At 37.3% G+C, this 22,085-nt stretch overlaps 1 long non-coding RNA gene across 1 annotated transcript in view; it reads left to right on the plus strand.

Moving 5' to 3' along the window:
• LOC119238314 (uncharacterized) overlaps window positions 1-5,676 on the plus strand; it is a 29,569-nt gene extending 23,893 nt beyond the window's left edge. The window contains exons 3-4 of the long non-coding RNA XR_005123538.2: window positions 2,849-3,130; window positions 5,480-5,676. This is a non-coding gene — a long non-coding RNA (uncharacterized LOC119238314). The remainder of the gene's footprint in view (window positions 1-2,848; window positions 3,131-5,479) is intronic.
• Window positions 5,677-22,085: the final 16,409 nt, after the last annotated feature.

Consider the following 22,085-nt stretch of genomic DNA (forward strand, 5'->3'; position numbering starts at 1 on the left):
ATATATTGCACTGGGGGCCTCCCTGGTGGCTCAAGAGGTTAAGTCTCAGCACTATTAACCTATCGCCAGTGACTGCAGCTCCAGTTCAATCCCCAGCCTGGGAGCTGAGCCACATGGTGCAGCAGACCTCTCCTGTCTCACCCACTGCTCCCTTCGGCAGTGTATTTCAGTTAGTCTGCCTGTTCTGTTCCCTACTCTGTGCCTGGTGAATCCTCTCACCCCCCACGCTCTTGTATGCATAAATAAATAAAACAAATAAAAAAAAAATGTGTTGCACTAAAGAGCAGTTATCAACTGTCCCTTCCCATTTGATACCTTTCCCAGAAAAACAGTGCTAAGCCCTGCTCATTCCCATGGGTCTGTGATGGTACCGCAATGAGCTTCTCAAGAAGCGAAGGCATCAGCTTTCCCTCTCTGCAAGACTGATCATCTTGGTCCTCCTGTCTGGAAACATAACTAGTTTTATCTTCAGATCATGAACTTCACAGCTAAACTTTTAGAAATCCGTGTTTTCCCCATAGCAATATGAACCAAATGCTTTGCTCACTAACTTGAGCTGTGGTTGAGTGACGTATTTGTTATTTATGTATAAATCAACAATGTGTTTCTTCTCTTCACTGCTCACCCCTTTAACATGATTTAATATTTCAGCACTGTGCAGGAGATTATAGATTTCATTTTATCTTCAAGCACATAATTCATTTTCATATATTAGATCACAGAGGATTGGAAAACAGATTCCAACTGGCAGGTGGCCATTTATGTTAAATCTAGTAGTAAGTGTTAAGCTCTGACACCTTCCCCTTGAAAAGGTTTTTGAAATAAAATTAAAATTCATCATTCGAGTGAATGTTTTATGCTGCTGGGAGCTAATTACCACACGCATCTCAGAAGTGTGTGCTTATCTCTCTTCCAGGCCACTTGTCTTAAACTGTAGGCTCTAGGTTCTACAATTTGTGCTAAATCCTCCAGTTGTCAAATGGGATAAGGGCTGTTTGCACAAATTGTATTCTCAGGAGACTCTGGTTTGATCCAGGTGAGTGGAAATGCACCTGCACATTGCCAGTCCTGGCAAGATATTTTCTTTTTTAAAAAAAAAAAAAAAAAGATTTATTTATTTATGCATGCAAGACCTGGGGTGTAGGCCAGAGGTGTGTATGTGGGGGCGTGACAGGATTCACCAGGGACTGAGTGAGGAGCATAACAGGCAGATCTGCTGAAATACACTGCTGAGGGAAGCAGCGAGCGAGACAGGAGAGGTCTGCTGTGCCATGTGGGTCAGCTCTCTGGGTGGGGGATCGAACTCATGCTGCAGTAGCTGCGGATAGCTTCATAGTGCTGTCTTAACCCCTTGTGCCATGAGAGAGGACCCGCAAGATTTATTTTCCTGGAGTGGAATTAATGACTGTGTCAACTGCAAAATCTGCCTCGGAGAAGAGAGCAGTATATTACCAAAACAAAAGCTACAAATGTGTTTGCTCAAAAGGCAAGCTTGGAGAAAGCAATGTTGGCCATTGCTGGACTGGTGCCAAACAGTGGGGGCTTGAGGAAAGCTAGTTGGGATATTAAGATGGACCTGACACGGACCAGCCACCTGTCATCCATTTTGTCCATCTCTAGACAATGTAGCCTGTTCCTTCTTAGTCCAGGTAAGTCCATGTGATAGTGTTTGCCTCATAAGCCTACAGCAGGTATCCTGCCTTAGTTATCTAAATTCTTTCTTTTGAAGGAAGTGACATATTGTCTCTTTGCAAAACTTGTTTTTGTTCCCTCAGTTCCTAGAGACACCCCATTTTGTTTTTTATTGTACTCAACCATCCTTTTTAATAGGATGGTTGTGTGTTGCCTCTTTCTATATAATGTCTAATCCATTCATTGCCTTTCCTCGTGGCTGCCCTGGACTGGGCTGTGCATATACGGTCCTGTTTTTAATCCTTCTCTTTGCAATGAGCCGTGTATCAACTTAATATCAATTCTATCATATTAACAAGTCTCCATTTAACAAGTCTCCATTAACAAGTCTCCCAACCACATTTGACCACTGACTTGTGAGCTTTTCTCCTATTATTTATTGATCTACTAGCCTGAAAAAGTAAAATACCTAAGACTTGCATTGCTATCCCTGTATCATCTCACAGATATTGCTCATCTACTTCTTTATTTCTTTCTCACCTTACCTGAGCCATAGAATCCTTAACAAACTTTTTCAGGCAAACACTGCCAATTTATTAGAGGTGGCACAAGAGATAAGATTAGTTTACTATCCCTGCTCTCATCTGGACTTTTAGCCAGGCTCAAGGTCCTCACCTTAGGCCCATCAGTGCTCAACTCTGAATGAGGAAGTGTTCAAAAATATCGGTGATTTTACAAAAAAAAATCTACCTAGAGAAATAAAGTGATAATTTAAATGGACTGAATACTTAGGCTCAACTATAAGCTTATATAAAATAGAGGAAGGAAACTTGGGTTCTAAAGGGAATGACAACATGTAATTTCATTGCTAAATGTAATTGTAATTAGAATGATGAAAATAACAAGATACTAATAGAAACATGCGTATCTCAAGGTTGCCACTGTGACCCCACCCTCATCCTTTCAATTACCTCTAATGTAATATCTGTAAATGGAACATGACAGATTAAACAGATTTATATGAATATTTAAAAGTGACTAAAATTCAATAAAGTAGGACTTTACCTGCTTGAAATAAACATTTCTGGTTTCTCAAGAGAAAACCTATTGATCAAATCTGAATGTTTTTGAAACATCACATGCTTTATCTAGCTGTAAGAAACAAACAAATTTGGAAATTTCTGGGAAATTGACCAAATTTCTTGTTTTTCCCCAGGCATCGACAATGCTTAAATGCTTAGTTAGAGACCTGAGATCAATGACTTTATTTACCCAGCTGGTGTCTCTATCTCTAATCAATGGAAACGTGACTGATGAATGCATTTCCATCTTGTCTGGTCCAAATATTTATGGATTTGTTCATTGAAACAAAATGTTCCACCTTGATGACAGACTAAAGATGCAGCTTCTTGGATGATTAATTTCATCAAAAAGTCACTTAATATAGCTGTTCAGACAATCTTGGAAAGATGGTATCATCCTATAAACTACATCCCAGGTGAGTCTGAATAAAAAGAAAGATGATCCTGAAGTTAATAAGTGGATATTTTGCCTTGAAGATTTTAAGCAAATGAGTGATGGGGCAGAAGATAAGAACCCATGGAGAAAATGAAATTCATAACTTTCTAAAATTATCCATATTGGCCTCCCCTGGTGGCGCAGCGGTTGAGTGCTGGGCTGCGAAGCTGCCCACAGCCTCTGCAGTGCAGGTTTGATCCCTAGCCGCAGGTGAGGGTCCCACATGGCGCGCAGACCTCTCCTGCGGTGCCCGCTGCGCCCCTCAGCAGTGTATTTCGTCAGTCTGCCTATTCTGTTCCCCACTCTGGCTCTGGTGAATTCTCTCACCCTCTCGTGCTTCTGACTATACCCAGTGCTTGTATAAATAAATAAATCTTTAAAAAAGAAAAAAAGAAAATTATCCATATTTATCACTGTGAAATGTATCCTAATACAGGCATATGATCTTCCTGAATAAGAAATTATGACAACTAAATTGCTTCCCCATTCTTTCGCCAAGTATCCCCATAATCTTAAGAAAGTGATTTTAATTCTATTTTATGATTCTTTAATAAAATATATAGAAGTCTACAAACTGGGGAGGCTGAACTTATTATCATTGAAATCTCTTCCGACCAATAATATTTGATGAGTTTATGTTTAGCAAAAACAATCTGTATATTATTTAACATCCATATTATTTCAGAAATTATGTTAAATGTTTTATGGATGTTTTCTTATTTAACCCAGAAGTCTTTGAAGTAATAATGTTAATGTATAGATATAAACATTATGTGGCACATTTTCAATTACATGAAAAAAATCACATTATTAAAAAATTTTTGAGCTGGTATTTGAGTTCATATTTAGTTTCAGAAACTTTATTCTTAATTGCAGTGCTTAGTTATTATAAATAATAAAATAGTATTTCTTTGTGAAACGCCAGTTGCTTGATAATGCTTGTCACTACAGTTACATGTATGGGAAGAGAAGTTAAAAAAAAATCTGTAGTTAAAAAAGAAAGCCTTTTCAGTTGGAATTTAATGATACTATTTTTTGTCCTTAAGGACTTTTGGAGAAGTCATCCATTCTGCTTTCTCTATCTGTATAAATGAGTCTATCTATTTTTCTCTCCTTTTCAGGTATCAATTTATCATAATATGGAAGCACAGTGATGTTTATGATGCTATATCCTTCTAGCAGGTTATAATTCTCTCTTTGAGCACAAAAGATTATACTGAAAACCAGTGTTCTTACTTTACAGGCCTGGAATCCATGCATACATCTGCATGAATGATGCCCCTTTTTCCAGTGACCTCGCTGATTTTAGTAGTTTCCAAAACAGACACTAGCTCTTCATGAACCTCCAAAATATATATCTTCTAAGAACCAATAATCTCTATACCCAGACTGGGTCATGTAGAGTATGCACATGCATGTGTCCTATAGATTATTTGTTTTATAATCTTTGCTCCGGGGCAGTTCCAGTTATTCATTCATTGATATCCTCTACCTGGGTTATTTTAAAAATCTATCTTATGGGCCTCTCTGGTGGTGCAGGTGTTAAGTCTCAGCGCTATCAAGCCAATGCCAGCCACTGCAGCATGAGTTTGATTCCAAGCCAGGGCGCTACCCACATGGCACAGCAGACTTCTCCTGTCTCTCCTGCTGCTCCCTTCAGCAGTGTATTTCAGTAGATCCCCTCTGTTCCGCTCCCCACTCTGTCTCCCCACTCTGTCCCCACTCTGTCTCTGGTGAATCTTTTCACCCTCCACACCTCTGGCCTACACCCCAGTTCTTGTATGCACAAATAAATAAAAATAAATCTTTTTTAAGGAACTTTTTAAAAAATCTATCTTAGAATTTTGTAATTGTAGATGCTATTTTATTATTACCTTCCTGTTCATAACTTCCTCATAGCCATTCTTATAACAGGTATTTTTTTTTTCTGATCTGAGTTATGTTTCAGCTTCTCCTGATTTAATGTTATCAAAAAATGTCATTAACATGCTGTCTACACCCTCTTACAGATCATTAGCACCGAACCTGAAGTAGTCCACTCAGTTCTCCCAGAAGGTTCCAATGCCTATTAACCATTTTCCTTTACTTATGATCTTTAAGTTCATGTTTAATTCCAATGTCTGCATTATTCCCTGGGTCAATCTGAGCAAAATTCTCAAGGATAGGGGCAGGAGCCTTGTCCTCCAAAGGTCTTAAAAGGTATTTTAAGGAAACTTTACAAGTATCTTATTTGGTACCTGTATTTTACCTAGTAGATCAATTATAACCTTTTTGCCATGTAATTTAAGATACTCTAAAATTCTTCTTCTTTCTTTCTTCATTCTTTTAGTATCTGTATTTTGAACCAAATTCACAAAGTGCCTAATAATGTTACTTTCTGGATAATGAGTGACTCTGACAGTCTTCTCATAGGATACCTTACTCTGAAAATTGCTTTGGCTAAATTTTCTCATCGAAAATGGATGGTGCTGGAAGGGATCATGCTCAGCGAAATAAGCCAAAAAGAAAAAGAAAAATACCGGATGGTCTCACTCATAGCAGGAATCTAGAAAACTTAAATAAGGGACCAGGAAAATGAATAACTATAAGAAAGTGAAAATCAAAATCAACAAAAAACTATGAACCAGAGACACTTTTAGGGGGGCAGGGGCGGGAGGGGAGGGATTGGGGTCAGAGTGGGGGGGCTGCAATTGTTTGGGGAATATAAAAATAAAATTTATTATTTAAAAAAAAAAAGAAAGAAAATGTATTCTCTCATACGTTCAGATAATGCTTCTCTTCCCCTACATTTTTTTTATTTATCTGGGCTTTGAGTTATTTGCTGTTTCATTTGTACATCTGTGCAAAAAATATTTTCATTCCTTCCAAGTAGCAACAATAATGTCTTCTTATTTATCATCTTACCTTCTGCTGCTATAATGCCAAACGCCCAATAGACAACAAATTCTTGGGCATAGTCACTATTTTCAAATAATCTGTTTATATCACTTATGTGGTTTGTCATTAATAATAAACATGAATAGTGCCAATGTAAAGCATAATATCATATGTTTTTGCTGTTCTGGATCGGATACTTGCTCTACAGAGACTAAAAATTTTGTGAGTTTTCAAAATTCTTTGATTTCCCTAAGCCTTATTTTCCTTACAGTAAATTCATCATGACACAATAGACTTGCAGAATTAAATGAAGGTTAAATGAGATAATATCAATAATTAACCTGTTTTCTTAAATAACATGAACTCTCTTTAAACCAATAGGAAATATTTCTTCCCTTTGTTCAGTCACAGCTTATTCTTACTGTCATTTTTGTTTTCTGGATTGACTTTAAACAATCAGGCTCCATTTATTTTTCTACACACCATTGAAATCTCACTGATGTTTCAGACATCCCTAAAACTTTCATGTGAATTCTTACATGCTGTTTTCTACTCGAATGATTAACAAATAATTTCTCATGTCAGAGTTCCATGATATAAAGGGAGAGGAATGCTAATAATAATCCTCTCAAAGGATTGTTCTAAGCTGTAAAGGAGAAAATGAAAAAGAAGTTTGTAACACAATGTCTGGAATAGACAGGGATTCAATATTCAGGGATTTAGTAATGCCAGGACTATTCATGGGGCAATGTTGTAGACCTTGACTTACTGAGTCTTACTCAAGTTCCTATCACTTCAGTTCCTCTGTCCTTTCTCTTGTACCTTAATTTTCCTTCCAGCTGGGGGACAGGACCAAACCGGCTTAACTGCTTTTGTGTTTTATATGAAATGATTGGCATATGCATCATTTTAGCTTCCAGTATTTCTAAATAGAAATGACATGTGCTGTGGATGAAAATGAGACCCGATTGCCATGTCAATCAACATGAGTCCTTCAATACTCTCCCACCTGCCCCGCACACTGGTGAAACACTTCAGTTAACTCTTTGACAACTTAAACTGAGAGTAATTCACATTGCATATTTAAAATCCACTCTATCTAGAACTGACATTAATCTCATAGAAACACAATTTAAGCTCTCACATAAAGCATTGCTGTATTGATACCAAATAAAGGCAGACTTAAAAGAAAATAAAGTTTCTAGGTGAATATTGTTAACTTATGGGGCAACAGGCTCATACTCTGAAATGTCATTCTTCTAAGGATTAAACCTAAGGCCATTTTATCTTGGTCTTCCCTCTATTTGGGCTTATAGATCATGTTATTTCTCTTTAAAGTAATTCATCTCCTTCTTCTGACTCAGACTGCATTAATAAAACCAGTAACAGTGTGACTATCATTTTTATTATGTGACACTTATCTAAAATTGGATTATCACAGATTGCAAACAATTCCAAGCAAGAGGCACATATTTGATAATGTTTAGGACAGCAGGGTGTTAGTCTATTTAAATCTTTCTTAACACAAAGAACTGAATAAATTCTAACTGATCATGATATCTAAGGAACTTTGTATAATTTCACAGTGTGCAGGAACATTAATAGTTAATCTATAAACATTTGCAAATACGCAACAATATGTCTAGTATTACAAATAATAGAGTCTCTCAAAAATTAGTTTTGTACCTATCCACATAGCATGTTTATAAAGGGTTCATGTGAGCCCAGCCATGTGTTAGGATAATGGGTACACAGAAATTTCAGTTTGCTTATTAGTGCATTCATTTGTTATTATCAACCAGTCATTCAACAAACACAGAGGCTGACAGCTACATTTTCAGATGAGTTGGTTTTCTGTTGATGAAGAGAAGCACACTGATGCCTTCAGTGCAGTGTGAGCATTTATGTGATCACAGCGTGGGGAATGAGTGGCCCAGAGGGTGCATTCACACCTGCATCCATGACTGCATTCGAAGATGGGAGTCAGCTTGAATCATCTTCAATGGAGGCTCCTTAGCTTTGCTGAACCCTTGGAAATCAAACCCTGGATTTCACAATAATCAAAGTGAGAAAAACTAGTTGTTTTGAATAATAGAGTGAGAAGAATGTGGATTTCCCAGGGATAATAATAGGAAGAGAATGAGGGAGGCAGTGAGAGCAGAAATGGGAGGGAGTCAGAACTAGAGACACCAAAAACTGTGAATGGCTGAGTGATGCCGACATAAACTCTCTTTATGACTCTTCCAAGTACGCAAAAATGTGTAGAATTTAAAACACACCATGGGATTGAATGTGGTTCAGAAGTGAATGAAGATGGAGTTTATAATCTGTGATGACACATGATATGAAATGCCAAAGTAGACAGAGTGGCATGGGCAAGAGGTGAAAACCTGAGGGTGTTTGGACACTTTAAGCATACAATTGCAGGAGGGGTTATATAGACTTCCAAAAGTTAAATTGCTGGAATTTCGGTCAAGATCAGTGTCTGGATGTTAGAGGGACAAGTCCCTCTGCTTCTTCCTCCGAGTAGAGCTCTCTTGGCTAATCCGTGTGTGTGTGTGTAAATATGCTCACAAAACATGTATTTCCACGTTTCTAAATACATATTCATAATATACATATATTCAATGCATTCTATATGTTATATTTTATGTATTCTGACAACTCAGAAATGATTAAATAGAAATGCAGAATTCTGAAGAAAGAGAATGAGAGGTTTATCAGTTAATGTATCCCAGATGTGGTGACCTTGAAAAATGAATAAGATTGTGCCATGAGGAATTTATAGAACTATAGAAAGGGCATTCCAGGTGGAAAAAATAGTGTGAGTTAAAGCTTTAGTGTTCCCCTGTGAGCAGCATTATAAAATGTAACCAGAGGAAGTGTATCTTGCTTCCTCAAGTGCCTTGCCTTGGTTCCAGGCAAGTCTGAATTTTAGACCCATCGATCCTTCCTACCACCCCAATTTTCTTTAATAATTTCAAGATTAAAGGGATTTTAGGATTGAGATGTGATTGAGCTGTCAATTGTTTTCAGCTGCTTGAAGTAAGGGAGCGTCTGGACTTAACTAAAGCATAACTCCGCACTGTGTTGTTTGAATGAGCAGAGCTTTCTATATAAAAATGGAGGGAACCTCCATTTCAGTTATACTATGTCTCTAGCTGTTGCTTTTTCCTCCCCTAGCAGGCAAGTGTAGAATAAGGAGAGCTGAAAATTCAGCCTTCATTCCAAATACACCCCAAAATAAGTTGCTATCTTGTAATGAGATGTAACAAAGTTACCTCAAAATAGTCTTTTCACTGCCAAACTATCTTCAGAAGCGACTCTATCATTTTGTATTCCTACCAGCAATGAATAAGATATCCTATTACTCCACATCCTTGCCATCATGGTTTTGTATGTGGTTCAGACTTTGGCTATTCCTATTGGTGTGTTGGGATATCTCGTTGTTTTAATTTGCAATTTCCTAAAGACATTTGATGTTGAACATATTTACATATGCTTATTTCCATCTATCTTAGATAACTATTTAAATCTTTGGTTTTTAATATTTTTTGAATTTTTAATTATTTTGATTTCTTTTTATTGAGGTAGCATAAGTTTACAACACTGTGTAGGTGTACAGTTTATCACCTTTTGTAACTAAATATCATATCACATCCACCACCAGATTTCTAGTTCTCATTCACTACCAACCAATAGAGCCACTCTGCCCATTCCCTTCCTAATCCTTCCCCTCAGTAACCACCATTCTGTTGTCAGTCTAAGGATTTTAGTTTTATTTTTGTTTGTTTGTTTACCTCTTTTTCTTTATATTCCAGAAACCAGTGATATCATATGGTATTGTCTTTCTCTTTCTGGCTAGTTTCACTTAGTATAATCCCCTCAAGGTCAATCCATGTTGTTTCAAATAGCTAAATTTTATATTTTTTTTATGGCTGAGTAATATTCTACTGTGTAAATATACCTCATCTTTATCCATTCACTCATCATAGGGTACTTGTGCCTTTTCTATATCTTGACTATTGTGAATAGTGTTGCAATAAAACTATATGACTGATGAAAGAAAGGGAAGAAAAAATGGAAAGACATTCTGTGCTCATAGATCAGAACAATCAATGTTTTTGAAATGGCTATTTCACCTAATACTGTATATATAGATTCAATACAATTCCTATTTTGTTCTTAATAAAATTATTTACAGAAATAGAAAAAAAACTGTATTTGTATGGAACCACAAAAGAACTCAAATAGCCAAAAGAATCATGAGGAAAAAGAACAAGATTCAAGATACCATCACTCTGAGTTCAAGCTGTACGTCCAAGCTACATAATCAGAACAGTGTATCATTGGAATAAAGACCAAGACAGAGATCAGTGGAATAGAATCAAAAGCCTAGAAATAAAAGCACGTATACTTAGAGAACTAATCTATGACATAGGAGGTAAAGACATACAATAGAGAAAAAGAAAATTTAGGTCAACAAATGTTGCTGAGTTATTTTTTTAATCAAAGTGACATTAAACTATTTCATTATATGGGTTTCAAGTATGCATCATTATAATTCAACATTTGTGTTTAATCAAACCTCTGTCCTTTTACTTCACTCCAATTATTTTTTCTTTCATTGTAATTCATTCTCTGCTTTGTGCCCACGTTTGATCATATTACTATATCACTTCTTAAATAAAGCTTTTTAATGGCTACCACTACTCCTAAGAAAAAAAATAATCACATTATCTGGCTCTGTACACATCACCTGACTCAGCTGGCACCGAATATTTCATTATCTCTTTATTTCTCAGACGTGAGTTATCTTTCATACTTCACATATGCCACATTTATGCCAGCTTCAGGGTCTTACCCCATATACTATCTCCTCAGCTCCAACAAACACTCATCTTTCTGCTGAATAACTTGTCATAAAATTTCCACCTTAATTTCAAGCAAGCCTTGACCTTTACTTGGTCAGTTTAATCAATGAATGGAGTTAGGGAAACTTGGCTTGAATTCCAACTGCTACACTTCTTAGCTGAAACATTTTTGGTAGCTACCTATGTCAGCCTCATATTACTCCAATGATATTAAAGATAATAATTTCTATTCAACAGGTTTTTAAAGGATTAAATGAAATAGTTTTCATGCGAATGTTCTGTAAGCCATGAAATAATACACAGGTGATTTATTTTGAAAATTGAACACTGACTTTCAGGATTACATTTAAACTGGGATTTTAAATAATTTATAAAGAGGTATTACTTGGTGGATGATATGCTAGCATAATGAAGATCTCCCAATTGATTAATTTTATTCCTGGCACATATCATTTGGACTAAGATGATACTGATATCAGCTTTTTGCAAGTTATAATTCTTACTGCATGGTTTTGGCCTTGCCTGCTTTTCTAATCATCTATATTCTGCAGGTTTTGGGTGATAATCATTTTATGGATAAAGGATAGCAGTTTCATATTGTCCATTTTTAACTGATTGCTCACTTCAGCAGAGTAATCATTTTAGAATCTGTTAATGATCCCCTTTGATGGCTTTTCGAGACATAGCACTCAATATCACGTATCTGCAACATGTAAATATCTAAGATTGTTTTTAATTGTGAGAAGAGATTAGCCCAAAAGAATCAAGGAAAGCACAAAACCACAATCAGTGTCATATAAAAGGTACAAATTGGCATCAAGAAACATAATTACCTTGCAATTTCAATCCATCATATATATGTAGATACTATGCTTCTCGAATGTGAGTACAGAGTTATTTCTGAAAACAGATGCTTGTTCCTGCCATGTGGGATGTGTCTGTGTGCCTGAGTCCTACTGCTTTGTGGCAGCCGAGATAAATAAAGCAAGATCATTTCCTGAGATGCACAGGAAGAACACTGCAGACCATTAATCTTCATTCATCCTCGTTTTGCAGGCAGTGTATATGCCATTTTCTACATTTACTTAGGGATCTTCTTTCCAACTCTTTCCTTCATTCAAGTTAATCCCACCTAGCTTAACTTTGACCCTGCTCTGAATCACTTAACAAAACAGTATCTTTCCACACAATGTTTCCCAGTTTTCAATATCAGGTAATATTTCACCTTGTTGAACATGTGACTATATATTTTAATTACACTAAGAAATAGGGCCTGTCTTGACTCATTATCAGTAGCTGTAATTGTAATTTTATGGACAGTACTCCCCTCATTAACTGCAAGGGATATATTCCAAAACCCCCAGTGGGTGCCTGGAACTTCAGAGTGTAACTAACCCTACACAGATTGTATTTTTTTCCTGCACATACAAACAGGCATAGCAATGATTCAGTTTAATGTATCAATGAGCACAATAAGAAATTATTAATAATTAATAATAAAATAGTACAATTATAACAAGATGGTACTCAAAGTTAAGTGAATGTGCATTCTCTCTCTCTCTCTCTCTCTCTCTCTCTCTCTCTCTCTCTCTCTCTCTCTCAAAATGTCTTTTTGTTTGTGATATTTTTGGATCATAGTTGACCTCAGGTAACTGAACCATGGCAAGCAGAACTAGGGATAAGGAGGGAACTACTGTATCTCTTTTGTTTTTCTTAATTATGCCCTTTTCCAGGCACTCTTGTTAACTTGCTTTTTGTTCTTAACTCACAACTTCATTACTTTGCTGAATATGCCTGTGCCTATATCATCATTTTAATTTCTCCTTCCCACTTTTATGCACTATGTACCTATTGAATGTTGAAAATACTGAGGTGTGAAATTCAGTTCAAATGATTTACCTGCAGATCTGCATAGGAAATCAATTATTCATTTTTCAATCACTTGTTTGGAAACAACTTTGTTTTTCCCTTGAGGATGTGGCAAGAAAATGCTTGACTTCTTACCCTTGGACTCTTTCACATAAAATGCTATTTGCTTTGGGTTTGAAATTTCTTTTCACCTTGTTCCCCCTAAAAAGTGACCTCCCAAACTTAAGGGATGAGAGCTTTCCTAAATGCAATGGTTCAGAACCTTGAATTCAATACTGGAACATATTGCCAATTTTAGAGATCTGTTTAGATGTTGGTAAGAGACTCACAAACTTTCTGGCAAATCTCAGAACAGCTACTTCTATGTCACGATCCTTAGGAACTCAAGTCCCAGTACAGCAGTTGTTGTAAAAGAAGCAGAGTTAAAACGATCAAAACTGTAAATTGTAGAATTAAGAGACACTTTAGGTCCCTGGGACTCCAGAACCTGATGTTATATTTTTGATGACTTCTTGAAAGAGAAATAACGAGATATGTGAAATAACTTTTGACATTAAAAATACAAAATGGGAAGTCTGTGAGTTTTCACCCCCTCTCCCTTCGTCTTTATTATCTCTTGAGCTACTTTATGGTTTAGAAATGTCTCTATTGGGCTCTAATTTTGCAGTTAAAACCCAGTTATGTTTTATTTTGGAGTACTGTGTAGCCCTTAAGAGGCTATCATATGTAGGCTTCTACGTGTTCTACTTCAACTAATTAATTAGGGACAAAGTTCTCAGCAATTTGACAAAACAGGCTTTACTCAAAACGAATTTGCACAAGATTATCAAAATAAAAGCCAGATTATTTAGGGTGTATGGTCTAATTTAGTGAAGTAAATTGGGAACATTCTGGCAATACTGAAAGAGTTATTTGTAAGTGGGAGATGTTGATGTTTTGGAAAAATTATGTAACTTTGTACTTAGAAACTTTCCTTCCTGGGGATTATTATCCTTAAGAGTCCATAACAACCTAATACTCAACATTTTCATCTTTCTAAAATTATTTTTTCTCTGTCAGTAATCTGTGTACCCTCCCCAGCCACCCAACCATAAACAACTTATTTTTCTCTTACTAAATGCATGAGTCTTAATGTTTTTTTTGTTTTTTTTTTTTGCCCTTTTATCAACATTCCTTTAGCTCCTCAGACATTTTGGTGTTTTTTTTTTTCCTCTCTTTTTGTTTGAATTTATAAAACAAAATATTTATTGCACCCTTTCCTTCTCTATATTCCTATAGTGCTACCTGAGTGAAGAAACTCATTTCATCTCATTTAGGTACAGTTGGTGAGTAAAATGTTACCAGAATGGAGAAACGAGCATAAGCAGAGTTCCTGAATCATGTGCCAAGACTAAGCTTATGATCTAAGCTTATGTCTTCAATCATGAGCAGACCTAAGCTTATGATTGAAATGCAGTGACTAATGTGAGGTTGGACTCATGTGCTACCTGAAAGTGGTAGAACCTTGTTACACCACTTTAACTTAGCTTAATACAAGTCTTCCTCACAATCTAGAACAATTGGCACAAAGTAAGAGTTTAAGAAATAATTGCTTCAGTTTAAGAAATAATTGCCTCCCTGGTGGCTCAGCAGTTGAGCACCGGGTTGCAAAGCTTCCCACAGCCTCTGCAGCGCCAGTTCAATCCCTGGCTGCCAGCGAGGGTCCCACATTGCGCGCAGACCTCTCCTGCCGCCTGCTGCTCCCCTCAGCAGTGTACTTCGTCAGTCTGCCTGCTCTGCTCTCCCCTCTGGCTCTGGTGAATTCTCTCACCCTCCAATTCTTCTGACTGTACCCAGTGCTTGTATAAATATATAAATAAATCTTTTAAAATAAAAGAAACAATTGCTTCCATTATTTTTAATTCTGCAGGGCTAACATATCTCCAACTGAAGGGAGTGTGCTAGCTTCTGTTCCTAAGAAGTGAGAAAACAAAGTCCTGTTGAGATGTAGTCTCTCAAGAGAACTAGACTCACCCATGTGATAAGTGAATCACTCAGCCCCTCAAAGTGTTATCATTTCAAATTTATACAGCAATGTATGCAAAATTTCTGTACGTTGAAGAATTTTGTGTTTCTTTATTACAGTAAAAATATAGATGTGAAGTCTGAGAATGTCAATGATCTACCACAACTGCTTTCACTCTTTTATCAGAATTAGGCCTCCCCTCTGTGTTGAATACAAAGCCTGGAGGGCAGGACAGTTAGCTTTGGATAAAATGCTCAACGATATTCTTTTGAGATTTACTTTATGTCTTGTCAAGAGCCCATTATGCCAACCCTCAGCTTATGCTTGGACTAGAAATCCAAATCTGATGCTTCAAAAACATCTGTCCAACCAGCTGTTCACTACTCTTTTAGCCAGTTTCTCCCAAAGTGAATCTGAAATATCCCCTTGTTCTTCTGATTTCAAGACTGCTGCCTAAGGCTTTATACTCCCTTGTGATATTTCCAAAAGTATCCCTGTCTTCATTCTTTCATGAGTCATTGATTCATTTGTTAATTATTAATTGAACCCATTATTTATTGAGACCTAAAGATATGCTGGCATTGTGTCAAGAACCAGATACTACTGGTGAATAACCTTGACCAGGGTTCCTCCCTACCAAGGGAGTTTGCTTCAAGAAGGGTGTAGGGTAAATGGTTTTTCAGGCTTTTCTGCCCTCCCACCATTAGGATTTCCTTGCCTGATGGGGCACCCTCAGTTGTTACATTGTTGTAAACTGTCTTGTTTACCTCTGTGGGCCATTAGAGGAGTATTGAGAGAGTCATCAAGAGCAGCAGAAGAGAAGCAGCAGCAGGAGAAGCAGCAGAAGAGTCAGGAGAGAGGAGGGGAGAAAGAAGCCTGGGAAGCCCAGAGTGAAGACTTGCTGGGGGCTTGGAGGCCTCTCAGCCTCCTGGCCCCCCAGCACCCCTGCCTGCTGTGTACCTGTTTGCCACACTACATGTAAAGCTCAATAAAAGCCTGAGAAAGCCAGCAAGCACTCCAAGGCTCCTCTTTTACCCAGTGTAGGGTAGTTTTCAGGCTTTTCTGCCCTCCCGCCATTAGGATTGCCCTACCTGAAGGGGCACCTGTAGTTGTTGCATTGTTGCAAACTGTCTTATTTACTTCTGTGGGCCATGGGAGGACTATTGAGAGACAGTCACCAAGAGAAGCAGAAGGGAGAGAGAGGCAGGAGAGAGAAGGGGAGAAAAACGCCAGAGAAGCCCAGAATGAAGACTTGCTGGGGGCTTGGCCGGCCTCCTGGCCCCCCAGCACCCCTGCCTGCCATGTACCGGTTTGCCACACTACATGTAAAAGCTCAAAAAAAGCCTGAGAAAGCCACCGAGGGCTTCAGGACTCCTTTACCGGTCTGTGGGATCAGAAAACCTGCTCAGTGGACATCCTGCCCCTACATGCTGTCTGCTTGGAGCCTAGATATCCTGCTCTGTGCTTATCCTGCCCCTGCAAACGGTTATTTGTCCCTACTTAAACTTGTAGATGTCTGTTGTGGACAGCAAGTGTGTTAAATCTTCCATCTTCCTGTTGTTATAGACACTAGAATCAATGCATAGACCATCATACCTTGGTAAGTTCATGTTATAACATCTCTAAACGTTCAACATAATGTAGCTGACTTGGGCTAATTACATTTATTGGAAGTCTCAAACAGCCTCCACAATGAAATTCTGAAACCCTAACCTCTTCCCTTATGTTGCTGCAAGTTTTCTGGGACTTAGAGTGAAGACAGGCCTTATCCTAAGATTCCTCTAAGAATCCTAAGGATTCTTCATTGCCCCCAGTCATTTCTTCTTTTTTTGCTGTAGGGGATGGATATGTCTAGTTTTAGGTACACAGTTTTACCTCTTCCTTTTTGAAAATAGTTGATTACATAATTTCCAATTCTCAGATCTTACTGTGTTAAAATACTTAAGGACAGGAGAAGACCTTTTACAGATGGGGAAAATTGTCTCTCCTTGAATTCAACTGAAAGCAAAAGTTATCCTCATAAAAATATCTATGAAGGTATTAAAACACCAGTGATTTTTATTGTGATTTGCTATTATCCCATTGTTGAAAGTATCAGGTATATAATATATTTGCTGTTTGGACAATACAAAGGTGGGTAAGGGAATATGTTGACATTAAATTTTAGAAGAACATGAATATATAAAAAAAAAAAAAACAGCAATGATGGCTTGTGGTCAGCTAAGGATGTGGTCTGTGGGTAGCTAGCCTGGAAATAAACTTTCATCCCACTTCCAGAAGCATTGCTGTCTCAGCTCCATGCTTATAGGAACCTCTGCTTCCTGGACTCTCTCAGATCTCTCATTGGGAGGGAGTCAGGGGAGCCTTGCATCTAGAATCAAGATCTGTTGGCAAATCGCAGTAAGTGTCCACAACAGGGTACCTTTGTCATCTGGATCTGTTCTGATTCTCTTAGAGGAGAGAATAGAAATTTTGTTGCATATTCTTTTATCTTGAGTCCATTAAAATAATTATAAGCATCCAAGTGTATAGATACACAGTTCCTTTACTCTAGATTCTCTCTAATTCTTATGGAAGATATTGTCATCATTTTACCCAATATGGAAAAAAATTCACAAGACAAGGTGGTAAAGGAAGCTAAAGGAGTGTATGTTGAGTGCACAGATGGTACTGAAGACTGAGTGTAAGACTCCAGCTTGATCAGTTCTGGGGTAAGGGCTGTGGACTATTCAGTGCAAAGTCAAATAGCATGATTTTGTAGCATAATAAGTCAACAGCTTACTTATGTTGTGACTATGCAAGTGTCTCTGTTTTTCTTTCTCCTTTTTGTAATAAATCTGTCCTTTTAAAATGTTATCATTATATATATATGTCATCATACATATATACATATTATATACTATATATATTATATATTTAAAATATTATCCATATAAAATGTAATATATATATGTTACATTTGTGGTAGGTTAAGTTAAATAGGGGAGTAGGCTGAAGATAGCATATGGAAAGAGAAAAACAAAGATCAGATATTAGAGAACTTTGGTGGGACATAGAATTTACCCATAAAGTATTTATGAGCTACTGAAGGAATTTGAGCAATGGAGAGACATGTCAGATTTACATAAATCATTTTGGGGAGCTCAGTAAGTATGGCAAGTCTCCTCAGCTGATGACAAGTAGTCCAAGCAGATTGTAAATCAAGTTAATTCCCTAAAAATTTAAATTGAATGTCACATATGAAATGGAACAAAAGCTAAAAAATAAATGTAATATTATAAAAATAAGATTGTCTTATAGTAAGCAGTTTTTTTCCAAACCCTGTGTTGATTATCATAATTAACAAAACTATGAACCTTAGTACTTTTTTGTATGTTTTTCTTATAAAACTATATGATAATGTAATGTGGGTTCTGAAATTTATATTTGACTTTAATGTCACTAACATTGAGAAGGTCAAATTTGTAAGTATATTTGAGATTATTTTTTCCAAAATATCAATATTTGTCTTAACTTTTTGATACTCACACCCTTTTATCACTTTAAATTAATCATATCTTTTAAAGTGGCTAAAGAGATTATAACTACCCAATTCTCATTTGAAATGATGTTGTATATAATGTTAGTCCTATTGCTTGCCCCTATAGGAATTCATGTTGAATGAAAAATAGAAGATATTCTTTGCTAAAGATAGAATTTTAATAACACATGCATAACTTTGATGATCATGCTAATAATTTTGTATATACAACTTTCCCAATCTTTGTGATTGTTTCAGTATTTGAGCTCTTCAATAATACTTCCACTTTCTCTTTAGAATATTTCTACTTCTATAAGAGAAGCAACATAATTTTATAACTAATTTACTTGGTTTAACTTACATTGTACAGGCAAGTTTTTGCTACTATTGTAAATATAGAAAGATGAATTCTTCAAAAAAGATAATTTAAAGTACAGAGACACTAATTTTAAGAAAATAAAAACTTTGAGGAGAAATAGATTTTGTAAGTGATTGGTTGATCAATTAATATCTTCAAATGACACAATCTCTTCAATATGGGGAATTGGATAGCATACACTTTTAAAATGCAGATGATCTGTAATGGGAGGAATGAAGAGAAAGTAGCATGCTGGAAACAGGACAAACAGAACATATGGAGTTTGTATCTATCAGGTAAGAAGACATGGTTACATGGTGAATTACAAGTTGCTGAAAGGATCACATAGGAATTGCAGACATTAGTATTTCTGGCCTAGGAGCAAAGTGTAGATAGGTTGACTCTTCATTATGTTCAGGGGTATAAAAGATAGACAAATTTAGAGAGGGACTAGGCACACTGACCTTTTCAGTCACAGATTACAATGGACCAGAAGTTCTCCCTGTGTTGAGCAGTTTCCAGGAACAATATGTACCAGGAGGTAGCAGAGGAGAATAACCTGCAGTTGACCTGCTCTCCTGAGGACACAGCCATTCAGAATTGATTCAAAGAGAGAGAGAGTGAACATGAGCAGGTGCTGAAGTAAGAAAAAACTCAGGGAGATGACGATCAAATTAAAATGTCCTTTTATTCTTTATAGAGTTGCTAGGTGTTTGGGAACATGAACTTGAAAACATTATTTTGCATGACTTGCATTTCCCAAACTATCAAAGCAAATCTACAAAGCTCTGCTCCCCGAGGGGCTGAGTTAGCCTTGTTGAGTTTGATCAAAAAAATATAAAACACCTGAAAAAGGACATTTCTGAGGGCATGTGGCCCATGCATTCCCTGGCTTGGGATTTAATAATCAAAGTCTTAAATTTCTTACTAATTTTATCTTTAAATAAATGCTTGTCTCACTCACAGCCCTTCTCTTGTTGTATCTCCACCTCCTGGTGGAAAGATTTTTGACTTCCAGATCCCTGGCATCCCAGCTCACCTAGTCTCTCCCTCCCTGATCCATTTGCAATTGCTGCCTCCACCTCCCCAACCTCGACCCAACACCCTGTGGACATCTGGACTCAGGTGCAAAGATATAGGCACACTGCCACATCTTGGGGTGGCATCCTTGTCCACTAGAAGTAGCTAGAAGTATTTAGCCAGTGACTCTGGTCGAAGGGAAAACTTCTCATGTACTCCTGACCCAGGCAAAGAATATGCCCCCTAAAACGGCAGTAGCAAACACTTGGTGGCCACCCATTAGTATAGGCTAGAAAAGCAGCTGGGGGAATGGGACCCTGCAAGCAGAATGTTCTTGTGGGCATCATAGGACAGGGGGTCTTTGCTCACTCCATCAGTTCCCCAGTACCTAAGGGGGGATGATCTCAAATAGCAAATGAATGACACCATCGCCATTTGGACAACGATCACAGAAGAAAGAAAATGTTTTATGTTTTAGTGGATTTAATGGTTTGTAGAGGTCTAGAGCCTCAGGTACAGAGCCTGTTCCTCATCCAGCCTATAATTCTGGGAGGATTTAAGACATTTGGAGCTATGAAACTTTACTGGGGGTAAGGGGAAGGATTGAGTTCAGAGTCTGGTCTCAATGGGCATGTGAGAATTCCTTCTTCCCCAGCAGTGGAGTGATTACAAAGATTGACTCAAGCACTGCTGGGGAACTTGGGAATTTTCTGGAAAGGAGTGGAGGGGAGCTGGCAATATAACACATGGGGCTTGGAGAGGAGCAGCTTGGATATTCATATAAAGGTGGATCCAGGCTACTCACCCTGCAGTGGACTCATTACTCATTCTTTGATAATAAAGCTGGAATCCTCCGCTACTCCTGGGCTTCTTCCTCTTCTATTCAGAGTGATCAGCCATATTTCTTCTTTCCTGATTTAACTAGCAGGTCAGCCTTTGGGAAATTGGTGTTAAAGAGAGAAATCTGTAAAATGACATATCATTCAGTGTGATTTTATGTCTTTTAAGAGGTTTTGGAAACAGCAGCCCATCTGTCCCTCTGTGTTTTACTCAATTCTCCAAGCAACAAAGTTTTGGACGCAAACCACTAACACTCTTCCCATGGTTCACTCTCAAAAGAGCATTAGAGATTTTATTCCTTGGACCAACTGAGGAGAGAGAGAATGCCATAGCACTCAGCAGGGCAATTCAACTTTCACCAGCTGAGACAGAGTTAAGCCTTTAGAATTGTTGCCCCCTAAAGGAAAATAAAACACAAGGAGAGAGAATTAAGATGATCTTGCATCATTAAGCAGTCATGTGCATTACTGAAAGATGTTGCTTTCTTATTGGGGCTATTAAGTATCACTTTGAATAATGGCTCCAGAGAGCTAAATGCCAGAACAAAGACAAAAGGAAACATTAAAAAAAATCAGGAATTAAAAAATCAGAACTGGGAAGAATAGACGTTTCCTGCAATAACCTTTAAGCCATATTCATGCTCACATATATGTACATAAAACACACATTTGAAGCACAGGAGAGAATCATCTCTCGTCTAAAACCATTTCCATAATCTAATGATTCTCTCTAGTGTTTATGAACCTTTCTTGGGTCCTGTTATAATTTATATTAGTGTGTTCAACTTTATTTTAATCAAATGTAGAGGTTTGTACTCATTCATAATAAAATACACTCTGAAGGATTGGTCTTGGCAATTTTTTGCACTTAGCTGGGAGTAGATATTTCCTCTTTGAATTAAAGGGAGTGGAATTGATATATTAAGATTTTTGTAGCTTAGCAAAAATGGGAATGGGGGCTGACAAAGGTATATAGATTGTCGAATATGCGTTTCCAGTAGATGAAAATTGACTGACACGACAACACCAAATGTTGGGGCTGGGATGTAGGTGTGAATTGTATGTTTCATTTAGAACAAAATCTTACTACTTTTTTAAGTAAGATCTTATTTGTGACTCTTTAATCTATGTGCTAATGAGTCAGATCTTTAGTCAAGAGGGATGTGGTACATAAAATTATATTAATTCAGCTCTTGTCAGGATCTTTGGAGATCAGTACCTAAGGCATATGCTAATGCTTGCATCCAGAGACATAGCGTGTGTAACTACGTATTTCATCTAAATTGTTATGCAATGCTGTTAATTGCAATGCTGTAAATAAATTGGAAGTTTTGATTTAAAAAAATGTAGTTTGACAAAGTGACACTGAAGATTCTTTGGTGCCATCCTGAAGATAACGCCTTGGTTGCCCAGATCCTCCCAATGAGAGGAATACGCAAGAGAGAGCCCCCAGGATGAAACACTTGCTCTAAAACCAGGCTGTCTTCTTCTCTTTTTTTTAAAGATTTATTTATTTATACAAGAATTGGGGTATAGTCAGAGGCGCAGGAGGGTGAGAGAATTCACCAGAGAC

This window comes from Talpa occidentalis, unplaced genomic scaffold (assembly GCF_014898055.3).
Source record: "Talpa occidentalis isolate TD23 unplaced genomic scaffold, MPIMG_talOcc4v2.1 talOcc4.11, whole genome shotgun sequence".
Lineage (NCBI taxonomy): Eukaryota > Metazoa > Chordata > Mammalia > Eulipotyphla > Talpidae > Talpa > Talpa occidentalis.